Source organism: Bos indicus, chromosome 22, assembly GCF_029378745.1.
Source record: "Bos indicus isolate NIAB-ARS_2022 breed Sahiwal x Tharparkar chromosome 22, NIAB-ARS_B.indTharparkar_mat_pri_1.0, whole genome shotgun sequence".
In the NCBI taxonomy this organism is placed as follows: domain Eukaryota; kingdom Metazoa; phylum Chordata; class Mammalia; order Artiodactyla; family Bovidae; genus Bos; species Bos indicus.
This window is the reverse complement of record NC_091781.1, coordinates 783,847-797,250: the sequence shown is the minus strand read 5'-3', so window position 1 is coordinate 797,250 and position 13,404 is coordinate 783,847. Positions and strand designations below refer to the sequence as shown.

Sequence of the window (13,404 nt, the reverse complement as noted above, 5' to 3'; positions counted from 1 at the left end):
ACTAATTATAAATAAAGCCCAGATGTTTTGTCTAAGGGCACGGTGAAAAAAGTGACCTTCCAGCCTCTGATGTCTAACTGGCCCAACTGGGCCATGTGTTTTTGAGTTCCTTTATTCCAAACATCCTATCAATTTCCTCAAAGCTAATTTTCCTTGAGCCTGCATTCCACAGTCCCTCCATGCCTGCCCCCTGGTAGACACTGCTTGGTTCATTTCTCATAAACTCTGATACCCACCATCCCCGCTCCCTCTCACCTGGACCCCACATCTCCGTATCAATGTTCCGTGTCCGAATGCAGCAGGCCACATCTCATCCATTGGCTGGTCACAGTTTCATTCTCTCGCTGGCCCCTAAAGTCATTTGACTTTGTGATCCTGGTGCAGTTAATGGAGAAGATATCCAACAACACAGTCCTGGAGAAGCCAGCCACCAAGGGGGTGAACAGCGGAAAGACAGTCAGCGAAACAGAAGAAACGGTCAGGCAGCTTCGCAAACATCAAAGGAGAGGAAAATTTCAAAACGGTAAAATTTTTTTTCAGTGGGACATCATGAAGCTATGGACTGAAAGTGTCTACTGTATAATTTTATTAAGTGGGCAGCTAGGCAGGGACACAGAAGAACTGGCGCAGAGGAAAGCTGACAGGCCAGACCAGTAGGCAAGTGACACATGAAGGTCACGACAGAGAGGATGGAACTTGGAATCTAGAAGCGCTCAAGCCGGCCAAAAGCTGGTTCTGCCGTTTGTTACCATTTACTAGCTTTATGATCTGGGCAAAACAGCTCTGTTGTCCCTCAGTCGCCTCTTTTGCGAAATGAGTGTAATGAGGTCTTCCTCAGAAGGTAGTGGTGAGAGTGAAATAAAACAGCATTCAGCAAGTGCTGGTGTCATGCCTTACCTTCAGCGTCTTGTTTTCAGTGTTATATACATTTCACCTGTTCACAGAATCATCATGTGATGACTTTTTTTGGTAATTTCAGCAGAAAATGGGCTTTTGCCTCCTGTTCAGCCTACGCAGTAAAGTGGTTTCAGATGCAAACTGTCCTGCGCCTGCCAATAACAACGGCCAGTCAACTCAGAGGGCCGGACGCCCCGCCTCTTCAGCAGTTTGAGATCCTCTCTGCTCCCATCTCTCTCCCCCTCGGGTCCCACCCACATCTCACAGCCCTTTTGTCTTCTCCTCAGGCTGCCGTGTCCCTTCTTGGACTCTAAAGGGAACTTACCTCTGTTTCCAACCCACACGCCTCTCAGCTTCTCTGAAAGTCTTTACTCCCCAGAGATTCTATCCACACTTGTGGCTTCACTTATAATTGCCTTGTGGAAAACACCCAAACAGGTACCTCCAGGCCTCTTCCCTCTCCCAAAATCCAAATGCACATCAGCTGCATGTATAAAGCAAATCTAATATCACCCTCCCACCCCAGCTTCCCCTCAAAGAGCAGCAAGATCCACATTTCACCAAACTTGCAGCATCACCACTGGCCCATCCTCCTGTACACACCCGCCTGCCAGGCCTGGTGGATTCCCCTGCCACTTCCCCTGCCACTTCCACGTCAGTCCCTATTGGACTTGTAATCTCACTCACAACCTTTCCAACCTGCAAGATGCAGAGGAAGGGAAGGAGCAGGATGGGCAGAGGGAGGTAGGGGAAGGTGATTTTAGTGAAGATGCTCCTAGCACCCCCTCGGATTTAGCAACCTTGGTCTGAATTGACAGCACCCCCTGCAGGTGAGCCTGCGGGCCCAGGCCCAGTGCAAACAGGAAGTGCGGGCCCAGGCCCAGTGTGAATAGGAAGTGCTCTTGATGCTTTGCAGGCTCACCCCACCCAGAGACCCAGGGGGCACGGCCAGGCCCTGGAACCAGGTCTCTAACAGGGCACTGCCCTGTTGCCCCACGCTAAACTGATCAGGGCCTTCCTGTTCAAGCACAAGACTATGCCCAGCAGGTCACCCATGGTCCAGGCACCAAGCCTCTGCTCTCATACTGACTCCAGTAATCTCCCAAACACTGCAGGACACTGGCCATCTCCAGCCCAAGCTAGTAGCCAAAAGCCCTCACCCGAGCACAGGTCCTCTTGGGTCGGTCCTCCTTGCGCCCGGCATCACCCTGGGCAGCTTCATGCAGTCTCATCTCATTCCCATGAAGGCCCTGCAAAGTGATCTAATTGTCACCAAGTTGAGCAGCTAGAAGGCGCAGGGAAGCGCTTCATCCCAGCTGTCTGCCTTCTTCCCTGGGAACCAAGCTTGGAAGCAGTGCCTTGTTTTAATGTGACACGTTGCTCTAGAGAGGGAGTGAGTCCCGTGTGTTCTGCCCATTTTATCTCAGCACAAACGGCAGTGTGTTCCTCTGCCTGGATGACAAGGACAGAACATTCAGTGGCCCCTCAGGGGCTTAGCCAACACTGATGCTTCCCTAAATCTGGTTTTCAAAAGAGCTCCCCCTTGTCCCAGCTCTATCTAGTCCCACTTTAGAGTACATCATGATGTTTCGTATCTTTTTGTAAAAACCACATATTCAAATACTCATTCTCACAATCCACGAATGCCGTATCCCTATATTGTGTTAAATCTTGACACACTTCCAGTAATGCCTGGAGTAGAAACCGTTACTGAAAACATTCCCGGTCTCATGGTGCCCTCTGCTGGTAGAGCACAGAACATACAGCACAAGGGATCCGGGCCTCCCGTCTACAGGTGCTGAGGTTGAGAGCTCACTCAGCAGTGAAGAAGCTGAATTCCAGCTCCAACTCTTCTGCCGATTGACTCACTGGCATCCTGTCAGTGATGCCCCTCCTGGGTCTGTGCTGGAATGAAGAGCTTGAACTGGTGCTTCTACAGCCCTGCCTTCCTGGATATCAAGGGAACGAATCCAAGGTTTGGGAACCAGACCCTTTCACAACCTGCTGTAGAAGCCATAAAACTTCCTGAGCCACAATAACTTCAGGTCAATAAAATATCTCCTAACTCATCTTGACTTTTCAGCTTCCTGAGGGAACAGAGAGAAACCGGGGGCAGAGGAGGGCGGGCTGCTGAACGGTCCATACGTTGCCCACAGGCCCTCCGTCCTTCCCACAGTCCGAATCCCACTGCTCTTCCTGGGCCACGGCTATTCCACCGCTGCTCTTTACTTGTTTCCCTCGTAGGTGTGAAGGTTGTGCATTATCTAAAACATGGGACTCTTCCTGCCTGTGAGAGCCATTGACAAGCTGTCCTGGAGACAGCACTGGGGTTAGTCTCTACTGGGGGCAGGGCGATCCCAAAGGCCAGAGCCAAGCTTCAGCTCTGCTTCTGCCACGTTCCAGCTGGGTCCTGTGTCTCCACTCCTGAATTACTGAAAAATAGGGGTTTACTGAGGACCAAATGAGAAATGAATACAAAACTGCTTCATCAGCCCTGAAGAACTGGGCACATAGATGTGATCATTACACTGTGAAGCCATCAGATAACCTGGCATAGTCAGGCAGTAAAGAATGACTCAAAGTAAACTGAAAAAAATCCAAATTTATGCAAAAAATAAATGAGGAGCTCTTCAGTACTAATAGCAAGATTATCTCAGGGCATCATTTCCCAAAATAAGACTCCCTTGAGATTCTCCAAGGGGAAAAATGATTGCGTGGGAAAACGCTGTATTTCCTCCAGGGATATTCACAATGCCTGTCAAATTTTGCTATGAAATTTGTCAGTAAAAATGTTCAATTTTTAGAACTGTTTTGGATTTTGAATTTTTAGATAAGGATTTGTAAACCCGTATCAAAATCTATTTTTAAAAACCTTTCATGTTGATATATGGTAAAACCAGTACAATATTGTTAAGTTAGAAAATGAAATTTTAAAAAGTCACATAAAAAAATAAAAACCAAAAAAAAAATAAAATAAAATAAAAACCTTTCAATCTGACTTGCTCCTATGTTTCTGGTCTCTTCAGAAGAAATGACTTCTAGATTGTTTTAGTCCATATTATTGTCAGTAATTTAGTAATCAAAGTAATCCTACTAACTAGGGTTGATTTAGGACTAAATTACCCAATGCAAATATACAAAGTGGTTATCTGTAAGTAGGCACCCAAGGGCTTCACGCGTGTGCTGTGATGGAAGGATTCCTTCCAGCTGCGGTCACTAGGAGGGACATTGCATAGAACAGCACTGCCTGAGGAAGGACTCAGACCACTCCTCACACTGCTATTCTGAACCTCAGATTAGGACTAGTGATCCGACAAGCGTAAATTAGAATCACAGGATAGACTAACTGAACTCAGGACTGACATGGAACATGTAGGATGCATAGGTATGTTTAACTGAAAGATTATCGTAAGAAAGTCCTGGGAGAGACCCTGGACACGACTTTAGCTGGGGCAGGCAGAGTCATGTGTGAGTAACAGCGTTGAAAGCTTTTGGCAACAGACCCTCTTTCTTGCTTTTGTTGGTCGTCCGCAGTGGGCCCACTGCCCCCCTGTTCCATGCTCTTTTCTCTCAAACCCAAGGAAATGCTCCGTTCAGACAAGAGACCACGCTGGTCCTAGCCCTTCTGCTTGGAATGACTTCTGCCACTTTTTCTCACCCTTCGCTGGCCACAGTCAATCCCATGCTCACATCTGTTCCATGTGGTGGGGTCTACAATCCTTGGTGGGAGGAAAAGCAAGTATTTTGAGCAACAAACAGTTTGCCACAGATACACAGGGTGAGACTGGCTCACAGTCTCAACTGAAATCTCTTCCCTTAGAATGTATTCTATTTGAGAATATTGCAAACAGGACAGAAAGCAGAGACAGCTCTAATATTTAAGTATGAGTACACTCATCAAGGGCAAATAATACATTCTATTTTAAAGCCTGCATTTATGTTTTATCTGCTGCTGAACAATCAGAGTAAATAATCCTACTTAACAATTTCCCATAAAGTTTCACTCTTCAAAGCAGCAATATCCAGAACTCTATGAAGGTGAGAATCCCTTTTAAAGAGGTTACTTAATGGGTGATTTAGACAGAAAGTGCTGCCAAACAAGGTGATTCTTTTTCTTTTTTGTTTAGTATTCCATCTGCAAATGACTGGATGATGCCTTGCAAGGACATGCCTTGTCTGTCCTGCTCCACCACAGAGGTGCTAAGTGATCCCCAGTACTAACAGTCAAGGGAAAAGATGCAGATGCTGATTTTGTCAGCAAAATGAGGTTAAGATTTGGGGGGAGGTACTACAGCCCAGGGGGTAACTGGATCTCGAGGGCCCACCGCCTTCTTAGGCACTAGGAGGGCCCGGCCAACTTCTCAGCTCCGAGTTCCCAGCCCTGTGGAACACAGGTCAGAGACAGGCTCCTACCACATACTCTCAGCCCAGATTTCTACTCCAAAGTATTACATATTTACATGTTAAATAAGTAATTATCAGGCTGGAATTATTTCTTCTTTCTCTCTTCATTCATTTCTGGTTGTGCTGGGTTTTCATTGCTGGCAGGCTCTTCTCTGGTTGTGGCACTCAAGGGCTACTCTGTAGCTGTGGTGCACCGGGTTCTCACTGCGGTGGTTTCCCTTCTTGCAGGGCACAGGCTCTGAGGCACGCGGGCTTCCACAGCTGTGGTGCGAGGGCTCACTAGTGGATTCCTGAGCACAGGCTCAATAGTTGTGGTGCGTGGGCTTAGTTGCTCTGCGGCATGTGGGATCTTCCCAGACCAGAGATTGGCAGGCGAATTTTTTTTACCACTGAGCCACCAGGGAAACCCTGGGATTATTTCTTCTTATTTTGAATATATTGAAAAGGACATGAAGGAGTATGCTAAATCATCTTTATGACAGAAAGAAAATTTTCCTAAGAGAATGTGAATGGCAACTAAGATTGATGGCATCTCAGTAGTCACATAAATGAAGACCCCAAACTCAAGTTTATTTTGCTTATTATAAAGGAACATCTTTAAACTCAAATTTATTTTGAAAGGAACATCTTGGTAGGGAAAGCAAACTTATGCAATGGTAGGGAATCTACCTTGGACCAGAATAAACAAATGGAGGAAAATAATTGGGGGAAATACTGCTTATTTTTACCTGATAGATTTTCACTGTGATTTTGTTTTTCATATAATGTCGCTCTATAACCCTGTGAAGATTATTTTACCTCCGTGTGCTGTAGTTTCTCTATCAGGGAAAGCAAGAAGCCAAAAAAGATGGGATGAGTCAGAGGCTGCTTCCCAGTCCCAGTTCCACCACTGACTGCAGACGCGCAAGTCCCTGTGCTCCCGTGCAGGACCCATAGCACCAGGGTCAAGCAAATATCAGCACATATGTGGATCAAATGAGAAAATAAAACTGAAAGTCCTCCAAAAATTAAAAAGTAGTGTACAAATGATGGCAGCTTCATCTCACTCTTCCAAATCCTTACCAGATGGGACTTCAGCATCTGTCCACTCATGAAACATCTTCAGTTTTAGGCCTCGATGCAGTGATCATTAGGGCAAACACAGCCCTCAGGGTGCTGTGAGCCATGGAGGAGACACACATCAATGTAACCACACAAATACATCTGCGATCCTGTCACATAACCTCTTTTTGTCCATGTTCTTACTCCCCAGTCAGCTCTAACACCACGTGATCATCTCCACAGTGGTCCCACTCCCTTCCCCCACAGCAGGGGGCAGGAGCCCTGTGTGTGACGTTGTGTAAAATCTCCAGCCCAAGGTGATTATAAAAAGCACATGGAAATCAGTTCATTGTCATTGGACTCTCTGAGATAGGACACCCTGTACGTGTGCCCGGGTGGGTAGGCCATGTTGCTACAGCATGGTGCCCCAAGCATCTTACCTTTCTACCACTATCTCCGGCTGGGGGCATGGTTTCCTTGTTGTAGACAAACTATCTGTGCTCAAAACCCCTAATTCAGCCCTGGTCCTGTTCACCAATCACTCCTGCTGGATCCACTGTCTGAAAGAGTCCATGTCGAATTTCAGATTCAGAGCCCTTGAGTTACGGAGAGAGGCGTGTCACCCTGGCTCATTCAGTGCAGGTAGGCCTCTGGTTTCTTAGGTCTCTCAGGTAAAAGAACAAGTATTATCATTCCTCAAATAGACTAAACTCAGGCCAAATTGAGACTGACCCTCTGGCCAAAAGAAAAATAGCCCCTCAAAGATGTTGTCTGAGTTTGCTGGGGCTGCCACACCACAGACGGGATGCAGAAAATACCTCAGGTTGGGTGATGATACTGCAGAGTTCATCTTCTCACAAGTCTAGTGGCTGCAGTTTCAAGATCAAGGTGTCAGCAGAGCAGGTCCTCCTGAGGTGCTTATCCCCACCTTGGCCACCTTCTTCTCCCTGAGTCATTGCATCACCTTCCCTCTGCGTCTGTGTCCTAATCTCTTCTGACAAGGGCATCAGTTCAGTCAATGGAATCAGGCCCACCCTGACAACTTTATGGTAGCTTAATCACCTCTTAAATGCCCTGTCTCCAAATACAGTCACAATCTGAGGTCCTGTGGTTAGAACTTCAACATACAGAATTTGAGAACCCAGTCCAACCTCTAACAGACACCCATATCCTAATCCCAGACCAATGAATGTTACCTTACAAGGCAAAAGGACTTTGCAGGGGTGATTAGGTTAATTTAAGGATCTTGAGGTGGGAGGTTACTCTGGATTATCCAGGTGGCCTCATTGTACTCACAAGGTCCTTAGAGGGAGGCTGGAGGACCAGAGTCAGAGAGAAACAGAGGCAGACTCACAGGGAGAGACTCTGCAGACTCTGAAGATGGAGGAAGGGGCTACAGAGAATACCTTTTCTGGTTTTTGGAGGCACCTCTGTTCTCCCCGAGAGCCTCCAAAGGGACACAGCCCTGCTGATGTGATCTTAACTCAGGAAGATTTCTGACCTCCAAAACTGTGAGATAATAAATCTGGGTTGTTTTGAGCCACCACGTTTATAGGAATTTGTTACAGCAGCAATAGAAAGTAACTTGCCAGCCTGAAAATATTTTGGAAGCTGTGAAAATGAGGAAGCAGTCAGAACGGTCATCAGAAAATAGTGAAAAACTGGAGATCCAGAGAAAATACCAAAGGAACTGAAGAAGGGAGAGAAATGGGGGAACGAGAAATCAAGGAATTCAATGGGAGAGATGGAAAAGGATGCCAACGGTGGTGGCCCAGCAGAGGACATGGGCCGGCCCAGGAAAGTTTATAACATTAAAGAATTTAGGACGTCCCTAGTGGTCCAGTGGTAAAGAATCCGCCTGCCAATGCAGGGGACATGAGTTCAATCCCTGGTCCAGGAAGATTCCGCAGGCCAAGGATCAACAGAGCCTGTGCACAATTACTGAGCCTGTGCTCTGGAGGCCCCAAGTCCCAAGCACCCTAGAGCATCCACAAGAGAAAGTCCACACACAGCAACAAAGACCCAGTGCAGCCAAATAAATACATTTGAAAAAAAAAAGATTTAAAACACAAAGAACATAGAATCAGTCGTGGAACCCCAAGCCTCTAGGAACAGAAGGCAACTGTGTATTCAGCAACTGTTTGTACCCACAGCTTTGACCACACCACCAATGCCCTAGCCAAGCTGCCTTAGAAAGGTCGGTCCACAAAGAGCATCAGCCAGGTGTGGAAACAATCCAGGGTGCACACTTCAGGGAAGCCACAGACACGACAGTGCCAGGTGCTATGGTCATCCAGGTGAGAAATCTGGGTGACAATCTACGGCATTGTCACCCGTAGAGGTGACAATATTAATAACGGCTACTTTTATAAGCTTGGTACTGTGTCCAAGCACTTGAGAGACTGAATATACAAACAGACAAAGGCCAGACTACATATAAAAACAGAGCTCTGGCCCCTCACCTGCTGCAGCTGCCCAAGGAGCCAACCTCTCATCCACAGTAACCAGCCCAGGAACCAGCCTGCTGTCCCCAGTGACAGTCAGAGTCAAATAGTAACCCTGCAGCATTCAGTCCAAAATGCCCAGGACCTGATGAACAACAGCTTCATTTTGTCCCTGCTTCCAACTTGGGACCAACCAGAGGAAGCCAAATAGGTCCCTCTAACAAACTGATAGGACGTCCCCTTCTAGTTACTGCCTCCAGCCTTCCCACAGCAGCAGCTTCCAGCCAGGACACACCCGAAACCTTCCTTTTTGCTACCATGAACCTTTCCTACTTCTCTGCCTGCCTTTGAATCTCTGACAAAACAAGTGACAGAGGCTGCCTCCCTTGCTACATACAGCCAGCTCTGTGTGAATAGCTTCTGCCTATCCTCACGTAGGCAGTCTTCACGTACACATTAAGGCAATACTCACAGCCGCCCTATGTGGTGATAACCTCCACGATGCTGTGTAGCAGAAGCTGGAAGTCACTTTCTGATTGGCACCTGAGGCTGTGTGTTCTTCGTCTGACACTTGGAGCCCAGAGAAGCTTGGCTTTTTCCCCCCAAAGCCTACTACTAACCACATTTGGGAAAGACTGAACTAGTTTCAGAAGCAAAGCCATAATTTGGAAGTCAGAAAGAGAAACAGTCAAATGCCTGAACAGAAGGATGAAATAGGGAAAATCAAAGCATGACCAACATGATGGTCCAAGGTGTCTGGCCCACATCACAAGGACATTTCTTTTTAGAAATTCACATGCTTAAAAATATTCCCAAGTATTCCTGGAGTTTCCTCCAGGGTCTGTCTCAAGCTGTCCAGTGCGATCCAGGCCACCACTGTGCTCCTGAGCCCCGTAGACTCCATTGTGCCACCCTGGGTCTCACCTAAAACCTGAGGATGAAGGCTATTGCCAGGGTCTGCCTTCAGAATCCTGCACTGTTGCACCAGAGCCCAGACCACCGCCCCGAGGGGCCCGGCCTGCCTCCCAAACATCAGAGCCTGGATCATATGTGCGCCAGGGGCAACCAGCATGGCCCCTCACTCCTGCTCAGCAGACCTCCTCAATCCCCGTGTTTTGTCCCAGGATCACTGTCACTCTAGATGACTGACAAAACGTCGACTCCTTCCCCCAAGATTCCTAAAGACAATCACCCAATAATGGGAATATACTCTCCAACATTAATCGCAGCAGGATCCTCTATGACCCACCTCCCAGAATACTGGAAATAAAAGCAAAAATAAACAAATGGGACCTAATTAAAATCAAAAGCTTCTGCACAACAAAGGAAACTATAAGCAAGGTGAAAAGACAGCCTTCAGAATGGGAGAAAATAATAGCAAATGAAGCAACTGAAAAACAACTCATCTCAAAAATATACATGCAATTCCTGCAGCTCAATTCCAGAAAAATAAATGACCCAATCAAAAAATGGGCCAAAGAACTAAATAGACATTTCTCCAAAGAAGACATGCAGATGGCTAACAAACACATGAAAAGATGCTCCACATCACTCATTATCAGAGAAATGCAAATCAAAACCACAGTGAGGTACCATTTCACGCCAGTCAGAATAGCTGTGATCCAAAAGTCTACAAGCAATAAATGCTGGAGAGGGTGTGGAGAAAAGGGAACCCTCTTACACTGTTGGTGGGAATGCAAACTAGTACAGCCACTATGGAGAACAGTGTGGAGATTCCTTAAAAAACTGGAAATAGAACTGCCTTATGACCCAGCAATCCCACTGCTGGGCATACACACTGAATAAACCAGAATTGAAAGAGACATGTGTACCCCAATGTTCATCGCAGCACTGTTTATAATAGCCAGGACATGGAAGCAACCTAGATGTCCATCAGCAGACTAATGGATAAGAAAGCTGTGGTACATATACACAATGGAGTATTACTCAGCCATTAGAAAGAATACATTTGAATCAGTTCTAACGAGGTGGATGAAACTGGAGCCTATTATACAGAGTGAAATAAGCCAGAAAGAAAAACACCAATACAGTATACTAATGCATATATATGGAATTTAGAAAGATGGTAATGATAACCCTGTATGCGAGACAGCAAAAGAGACACAGATGTATAGAACAGTCTTTGGGACTCTGTGGGAGAGGGAGAGGGTGGGATGATTTGGGAGAATGGCATTGAAACGTGTATAATATCATATATGAAACGAGTCACCAGTCCAGGTTCAATGCACAATACTGGATGCTTGAGGCTGGTACACTGGGACGACCCAGAGGGATGGTACAGGGAGGTGGGGGGAGGGGGGTTCAGGATGGGGAACACGTGTATACCCGTGGTGGATTCATGTTTATGTATGACAAGACCAATACAATATTGTAAAGTAATTAATCTCCAATTAAAATAAATAAATGTATATTAAAAAATAATGGGAATAATAATTACATTCCCTTAATTGCCCTGTTGAACTTCGAACAGATAATCTTAAAATTATTTTCACAAACTCTGTTCATGCATGACACCATCCTTCTTTTGGAGGAGGATGGTTAAGATCTCAAACAAACCAAGCCAGCCAGCTGCCATCCACCTGGGCTCCCTGTGCCCAGTGGGCTAGAATCTGAGGAGGGAAGGGAAACAGGCACAGGGAAAAGAAAAGGGCAAATCAAGGAAGACTTGTCAGAAAATCAAACATACATTGGCAGAAGGCCAGCTGTGGTGAACATTCCGAGATCATGGCCAGCAAGCACAGCTGCTGGCACGTGGTAGACCAGGTCTCCCTGAGCTCCTCCTGTGTGGCCTGTTGTTTAGAACAGAGCTGATCAAACCCAAAGGTGGCAGAGATGCCAGAAGTACAATGTACAAAGGATGAAAAATCAAAGTTGAGCTGTTTTCTGAATGGAGATGCTTTCTGTGTGAGCCAGGCAGTGGGAGGCTGGGTGCCCCTACCCCATTTGAGAGCAGCGGGTATGACCCTGGTGCTCTCCTGTGGGTCAGTGCACCCTGCCAAGCCTCCACCTCAGGGTGTGCAGCGCAGGTGTATTGACGCTGCTGTCTGCCACACATGCTTATGAGAACTTCCGCACTCGACATAACCAGTGCTGTTGGAGCCAAAGACGGAAGGTTGTAGCTTGTGACCAGACTGGCCTGTCATTGCCCCGACCCTCCAGACACTGTGCTGGCTTAAGGGGGAGATCAACAAAACCTATCAGTATATTCAGGGAGGTGGAAGCGGAGATTAGGACACGAGATCTCTTCTTTAACAAATCATGAGTTGCAGGAACCCTGTAACCTGGAGCCCCTGAAAGGCAGCGTCCTTGCCAACTCACAGGTGCAATGCAGACCTGCAGATAAGAGAGACCGTTGACAACAGGGCCCGACAGCCAGCGTCCTGCAATTGAGAAGAAATGCTCAACTCCTGACTCTGCGTCAGTGCAAGGGACAGTGAGGTCGGTTGTTTTTCTAAGTGGACTGTCCTTGAGTTTCTATCTCTTCCCTGCTAGAACCGAGGGAAACTGGCTGAAGACAAGCCCTGAGCAGCAGACTCCCTGCCTCTCTCCAGAGTCCACTGAACCGTGACCCCCATGGGGCATCAGGCAGAGAGAGCCTCCAAGAAGCACAGCTCCTGCCAGAGCTGAGCCCAAAGTGAGGCTGTGTCAGGACTGCAAGAGAAAAAATAAAAGCTGTTTTCCAAAGGGACTGCAGCCTTGGGACCAGGGACCTGGGCCCTGTGTCCCAGGCATGTAACTCTGAGCAACAGAACATGCTCACTCTGGTGCAAAGTCCCTGACGCTAGGGCAGAGCTGGTCCAGAGGACAGCCAGAAGTTCCTCCCTCAGGACATAAACCACCAGGAACCACTTTCACTGGCTCTTTATGTTTTCAGAACTGGGACTGGAAAATCCAGCAGAGTTAATGGGTGTTCCTGGCCGCAACCAATGTGGGACTCTGGAGGGGACATTGCACCAGGTCCAGGTGGGGCCCTTGGATTGCTCTGGACTGAACTGTGCCTCTCAAAACTCATATGGCTGTGTTGCAAATATAACCTTTAAGGAGGGGGTTAAAGCTAAAAATGAGGTCATAAGAACTGGGCCGTGGGCACACAGAACCAATGTTCTCATAAAACAGGCATAGACACCAGAGATTTCTTTGCCTCTTGAGCACACTGTGGGAAGGAAGCCGTCTGTGAGCCAGCAGAAGAGTCCTCACCAGAAACCACATCCTGGCAGCGCTGATTGGGACTCCCTCGCCTTAGAACTGGGAGAGAGAATTTTCTGTTGTTAAGCCCCGGTCTACAGCATTTTGCTTCAGTCCTGAGATGACTAAGACGAGGACTGGGAAGATCTCTGGGTACATACGACACCCACCTGATCCTGTGACTTTCTAGACAAAACTTCAGCAATGCTGAGCTTCCCACGCTGAAGGACAGGCCTGCTATCTGGCTCTGGAGGCTGCATCTGCTCGGAACTCTGCTGCCCTGATGACCAGCATGGCTGGGCCATAGGGCTACACACCCAAAGGCTAGACTTCAGCCAGGAGCTCCATTTCCTCACTGAGGAGGTCAGAGCTGCTGTATAACCTTGAAGAAAATTAGGAGTCAGGCAAAGTC

General features: G+C 47.4%; 1 long non-coding RNA gene across 1 annotated transcript; it reads right to left on the bottom strand.

Annotated features, from left to right (window-relative positions):
- Positions 1 to 253: 253 nt before the first annotated feature.
- LOC139178690 (uncharacterized) lies at positions 254 to 2,265 on the bottom strand. The gene is made up of 3 exons (XR_011563179.1): positions 2,058 to 2,265; positions 898 to 1,049; positions 254 to 414 (listed from the first exon to the last, which is right to left on the bottom strand). It is a non-coding gene; the product is annotated as an uncharacterized lncRNA (long non-coding RNA).
- Positions 2,266 to 13,404: the final 11,139 nt, after the last annotated feature.